The sequence below is a fragment of the Pinus tabuliformis genome, chromosome 5_1 (genome assembly GCF_031772625.1).
Source record: "Pinus tabuliformis cultivar Carrire ecotype Pingquan chromosome 5_1, CPIR1, whole genome shotgun sequence".
In the NCBI taxonomy this organism is placed as follows: domain Eukaryota; kingdom Viridiplantae; phylum Streptophyta; class Pinopsida; order Pinales; family Pinaceae; genus Pinus; species Pinus tabuliformis.
The window spans coordinates 289,021,286-289,028,325 of NC_142305.1; positions in this window are offsets into that span (position 1 = coordinate 289,021,286).

Consider the following 7,040-nt stretch of genomic DNA (forward strand, 5'->3'; position numbering starts at 1 on the left):
TCTTAAAAATTTGTTTTTAAAAAGACAATATATAGCACAAGTGTAATCGTCTCTTAGGAAACAATTCATTTTTCTGTCCTCAGAGACAAAAATATCTCACCATTGATATAAATCAATATAAAATGTTTTTAATTAAAAATAAACAACAATATCATTGATTAATTCATATTAGGGCATAATGGAATCAAACCACCAACCTCCTGTATATAAATTAGGTGCTCTTCCATTGAGCTAGCACCCTTTAAAGAATTATGTGATCAGGTTGGGAAGTTAGAGGATGTGGCAGAGATACATGAGGTGATGATGGAGCTTCAGGAGAGTTGCCAAGATGAAATGGATAGGATGGAGGTGGTTGAAATTTCACATCAACTATATATTGAACATTTTAAACTCAGGAGAATTAGACAGGTATTGAGGCGTTTTTCCATGAAAGTCATTTGCACAATGTCCAAAAGAAGAGTTAATTGAAATATGAATTGTAGCAATATCTTAAATAGGAAAAAAAATAGCTATTTTGTCATTATTGTTGAATTGGAAGAACGTGCAAGATTCAAAACAATTAACTTTCTTGGGAATAAGCATCATATCACTAAATATTTGATTTTTGAAATGTTAATTTTTTTGTCACAAAAAATTATAGGAACACATTTACAAGTCAATTGATATAGTAATAAAGGGTGGGAGTAAAGGAGGATTCCCGATACAAGAAGAAGAATAAATTGTTGCAAATGTAAAGGTCATATAGTTTTCTAGCAGCACCATAGATGTATCTATGAAATGGAAATAACTAGACTTCATCGCTCTCCAACAAAATATGACATAATATCTCACAGATTAAGCCTCAGATAGAGATTTCGCTTTCATCTTTTAAGTATTAGCCTCAAAGATGAACAATATCGGCCACAACTTGAGCCCAAAATTTCAATTGTTCCTTCACTTGTTACGGATCATCTCTTGTGATGGAGATTTTCCACTTGGCAATAGGAGATTACAAATATCCCTCATTGTTTGGATATTTCCTTTTATCAAGAGTAGACACAAGATAAAATTTCTGATGGTGGTCATCTTGAAACTGTTGGCCGATTGCATAACATAACTCCAAGGCTAGCAAGGTATTGAGAGCTCAGACATTTATTCATAATTGAAACTGAATCCCAGATAAACTCATCTAATTCAATGTTTGTAAGCATCTTAACTCTGGGAGTGCTAGAAGTATGTGTCAAAGTTGAATAAGGACAATCAACTTTGGCCTCTTTGTTGGTTGAGTCAGAATTTGTCTTAGAGAGCTGGAAATCACTGAAATAATTAGAATCGCAAGAAAATTCCTTTAATATAGCTTGATATCTTTTCGTTTCCCATGCCTTCTCACTCCAGTATTCTATACTAGACCTATATAGGCTTCTTCTGCTTCTACTTTTCTTAGATTGACTGAAATCTCTACACTGATCTGCATCTCCATAAACTACAGTGGTTGGCTTGTTGAGAGGATTACTTTAAATCAAAGAGTGGGGACTTCTTGTTGTACCCTGAGATAATAGATGCCAAAATCCCTCATTATACAATCAATATTTCTTTTTCCTTCACCTTATGAGACTATTGCACAATATTGCAATCCAATCACCTCCATACATATAGGCTTTCACACAATCAGGGTGGTTTCAACCACTCCCTAGATAGTAGGATCTGAGATCTAATATTAGAGTCTCAATCCTATCATCATCATAACAATAATCTAAGTTTAGCTTTCTCCATTCATTCCAACACTCCCGCTTAATGGAGAAAGGGTATTGAACAATAACATATGTCTGTTGGTCTAGTCTCAACTATGCTCACAATTAAAAAATGAAACAACTTGGTAATAGAGGTTTTCATTTTTGTCTTCTTGCAGCAGAGCCCATACTTGTTCATCTTGAGTCGAGGTTTCATCTTTGCTTTCCTCGCCACGAGGTAGTGATATCTCTTCACCTCATTTCTTCCCCAGTGATGAAAAGCTTGAATTCTTATTCTTGCCCTTCTCAAGATTGTGACAAGCTGGATATGAGAATTTTCCCTCTCACTATTTCTGGTGTCAATCATCTGAAAGTTAGCTATGATGTCTTCATCATTCATTGATGTAACTTCTGCACACATAGAAATATTAATGAGATCATCATAATCTAAATTCTCTCCATCTTTGTCTTCTTCTGCCACATCTTTGTCATCAGCTTCATGTGGCTCGTCCCATTGATCTTCAACACTTTGTTCCACTTTACACCCTTCCTGAAGGTCAGCTCATGTGTCTTCAAGCTCAAGATCTTGCACAACAGATTGTGCCTCTTGATTCTCGTGGTCATCAATAGAACCACATTGTTTTTCTGAAATTTCTTCTGACTCGAACATACTACCCATGTTAATGCCTCCGAATGCCCACATGAAAAAATCATCATCATCAGAATCAAAAATATCTAAAAATATAGACATGTTGTTAAAGTCCAACTTATCTCGCTTTGAGATTCTTTTTTCGGCTCCACACGATCCTCTAACGAGCTCCAACAACCCGGTTACCACGCAGGCAGGAAAATTCTCCCTTTGGAAGCTCTTCAACTGTAGGACCTTGTAGATTGTGGCTTCTATGCCACATAGGTATTAGTGCCCTCGGCTCTGGCGGCGAGCAACTAAACAGCCTCTCATAAGCTTTCTCAATATCTAATTATGATGCACATATTTCTGATGATGGGTTCAAATCAGCAAAAAAAAAATCGCATTTTCTGTGGCATATAATAATTTACAAGAAAATTTACTGAATTACTTTTGGGATCTCCACAACTTGCAACTTAAGTTTCTCAAACAATTAAATTTTGAGGACAAATCTGCTACAAGAGAAACATTGCCACATGGATGAACAAGCTACCACTGAAAACATAAACCAACGTTCTGCAATCCACTGCCCTCCTCCGATCCTACAATGATTTTCACTCTTTTACGCTACACCTAGAGGCAGATCTACCAATCCATGACACCACGAATCTACAACAATCAAAGGCACCAACAATTGAATCCACGCGGCACCACCAATCCATGATCAAGGTAGTGCTGGCCTCAGACTGTTCGGCCTCAATCAAGACAAAACCTTCTTGGTAGATCGCAGCAACCTCAGCCTCAGGAGCAGATCATATGTTTCTCCCTTTGACAACGCCACAGCTGCCACATAGTGATTTTGCCATTTCCTACGCAAGAACGCTCTCATGAATTTGGCGCAGCTGCTAGCTATACGTGGATTTTTCATCACATTCTTTGTGCGTTCTCCACTCAGACATCGAAGATGGGAAGCCTGCAATTTTACCGGATAGCTTTGAAGAACGAATCAAAGATCGGGCATTACTTGTAAGTTGGGTGCCTCAGGTTAAAGTTCTTGCCAACACGGTCATGCACGCATGTTTAAGAAACACCGAACAGTTTTGAACTTCACCTGCTTCGAGATGAAAGATGAAGAGCAGCCACAGCACACACGGTGCAGTCCGAAGGGGCTTCTGAGACAGGTTATGGAGGCTACCAAGAAAAAAAGGTGTGGGCCTTGCTGGGGAGAATGCGTTGTAGAGGTTCGATGGAAGATGCAAATGTTCTTGAAAAAAACTTATCGCGCAGCTAAGAAATCGGGCTGTTTCTTAATCCAAAACACTTCAGAAGTAAACGACGGATCAGAAGCTCCGTGCAGCTTTTTTTCTCCATGCACTCCCCACAGATCTGGTCTTCAATCATCGGCAATAGCACTGTCATCGCCTTCCTTGAACACATAGCCTTGTTTTCTATTTGCACAGTCGATGCTCTTATACACCATGGTCTCACGAAGATCTTCGCAACTGTACACTTCACATCTGCGACGACTGACAAAATAAAAAAGTGTGTAGTTCCACAGTGGGATCAGCGCGTTTAGCCTTCCAATACAAGCGATGATTTTGCCTCGGTCGCGCTGTCCACTTGGCTTACAAGATTAACAACCCTGAAGCTTTGATACTACTTCATGTAACCGATTCTACCATCGCTCTATCTCCTCGTCGGAATTCAAAGTACAGGAGCTCTCACGCTCCCATGAAATCCACCCATCCATGGTGGGATTTACCCAGCCTTGCTCTCGCATTGTTATCTTGTAGATGCAGTCCAAATCATCATCACTTTCATAGTCATGCACCGGCTCCGTATAGTGTGATCCTTCGGTAGGGTCCAGGGGTACAATTACGGGCAGTGATTTCTTCTCAAAAATCATCTTGCACTTCTTCAGATTAATCACCCCATTCTTGTTAGTGGCCCAGTCAATTCCTAAGAGCGTGGGGTAGGGAATGCTATCATCCAAAATCTCTATCACTTCAAAGTCTGTCAACGCGCTCACTCCCTCAATATCCATAGTTATTCCTTGCAATTGCCCCATGGGTATTATTTTCTGTTGGTTCGCCATTCTTAGCTAAATTGGAGACCACTACAGTGCAGGTCTCCCCATTCGCTCCCATGTTTGTTTCGGCAAAACATTCGCATCCAGTCCTAAATCTATGATGAATTGATCCATCTCATATTCTTTGATCTGCATGATTAGCCTCATTTCTCTTCTCTTCATTGTCTTATGCTTTCCAATCTTTTGGACTATGCGCGGTTCACCTGGCGCAGTCCCAGTGCATCTGTTAATGAGTTCTCGTAATCCTTTTACAACCTTACTGTCACGTAGTAACTTCATACATGTTTTTAGGAATGTTGTGAGAATATATGGGTCCATCTCCGGCTCTGGTCTGTCTTTGCTTCCTGAAGTGGAGGCATCAGCGAAGCTCTCCTTAGCTTCCATGAAGGTTTCCCAAGTGCGCTCCATATCAGACTCCACTTCTTTCACCGGAGCTTTGTGAACCCAAGTACTATCTTCTGGTTGTTTTCCTTTGTCATCTCCCGTCGCAATTCCATTTCAGAGCACGGCTCAAACCTCATCATCTACAGGTTCTAAGTCGAGGGAGGCGGTAGCACTCCTTTGTCGTGTATCCTAGTTATCAGCGTAGGACAATATTATGTCTCATGATCAAACAAGGTGCAATACAAACACGACGTGCATGTTGGATTCGTGAAATCGTGGGCATAATGTCCTAGCCCTTCGCAATTGTAGCATATCAACTATCCGCGACTTCTTCCAGGTCCTCCTCCGCCTCGGCCTCGTCCGCGCCCTTGAAATCCTATTCGTGCCATTCCTGCATTCTGGTCAAGGGGCCGCTTTTTGGCTTGAACCCTGTAGGTGGGAGTTCTATCCATCATCAACTCATAGCTTCTACAAGTGCGCTCATCGTGTCCCACTGACCTACAAAAGTTGCAGAACAACTGTTGTGAATTTTGTGTATAATTCTGTAACAAGTGGCAGTTTTCCGTGGCATGTTTTCCAGCTATTTAACAAATCACGCACCACAAAGCAGGCGCCGTGCTAGGTACTACTTGTGCTTCCTGCCTTGAAGGCATCAGTCCTCCTCCTGCGAGGTAATTTATGAAAACTAAGTAGTGGTCCTTGTCATGACCCTGACCCTTGCATTTTACGCACCATACCTCTTTGCACACTTTTGGTCGAGCTGTCCTATCTGGTTTTAAACTCTAGATCTCAAGGCATAAATTCTTCAGCTGCGTGTGGATCTGCTGAACTCCCAAGTTGGGATCCTGCATCGAGGTCTCATGTAGCCTCATCGCGATCTCTAAGGCCTCTGCTTGAGTTGCTATCTTCTGCTGCGATAGCGCACTCCTTAAATGTCACGTTAGCGAAGCTACAAACCACTCACGATGTTGTCCATCCATCAGATTCATATTAGCTTTGTGATTGTGCATTTTAGCCTCTGATCCAGCTCCCAAGGAGTCTCACCTGGTAGCATCGTGATCTCGTTGAATCCAATGATTGACTGTGATTCAGACTTTGGCCTGCTAAATTCTTTATTTAGCACCTTTTGGATATCCGCTATTTCCGTATTTGGATTATCATTGGAGTGCTTAATATACCAGGTCAATGCATGATCATGCAGAGTGCTAACTAGTGTCGCTTTCTTTATATTGTCATCTATAACTCCTTGTGCTTCCCATATAACGAACCAGAATTGGTCTAGATCCTCATTTCCCAATCCTTTGAACACATGCAACTTCACTATTCTTGCCATATTAAATCGCAGTGGTGGAGGTGGTATTCGTGGAATTATTTGCCTTATCAGATGAATCGCACTTCGCGGAGAGACCTTTGCACATTCTTCCTCGTCCCCTCGTGGAGGTGAAATCAAGGGGCTATTTTTTGGTCCCTTATTTCCTTCATTCCTGCAAGCTTTTCCACTCCGCGTAGCCTCGAACATCAAGGTAACTGCATAACCCTCTTTTCACACAATAGCATTTTAATCCAAGTATTAAAAGACTTTACGTATTTACCTCGCGGTCCTTCGAGAAAGCGTCACTCTGCCTCGCTATAGCTAATTGAGGTGTCGACCGTGAACTCAGTAATGAATCCTCCTATAATCTGATCAAGCCAGTGATCAACGACATGCGTGATCTTATCCTCCGATGCTTCCAACCTTCGCACTAACTCTGGGGTCCACACAATATGACCGTCAAGTTTCCACCTTCCTTAGCTATCTGCTAGCTTCGGGATCCACTCGTATAGCTCAGTAGGGAAGGATGTGAAGAATATTTCGTGGATCTCCATGTATAGGTAGTAATCTAGCCACTCTTCTTTTGACCGTCGCATGTTCCTGTTCTCTTGTGCTATGAACTCGTGAATTCTTCTATCCAACCAGCCTTCAATTTCCTTCTTAATTGGATTCCAATGATACGACATCAAACATCTCTATGCAGATTCTAGTCCTGGAAACAGAACCATTTTTTGGCTTGAGGGGGCTTGACTCAGGTTTGGAGTTATTTAGACAAACAAATCCCTACACTATTGGCCCTTTTGGCATTAGCCCGCGGAGCGCGGACTGAAGTCTCGCCTGAAGCAGTATGGGGGGATGCTGGAACCAAGTTTCTGCACCCTTGAGAACTCTGTGATGTCGGTTTAGTCCAACTAGACC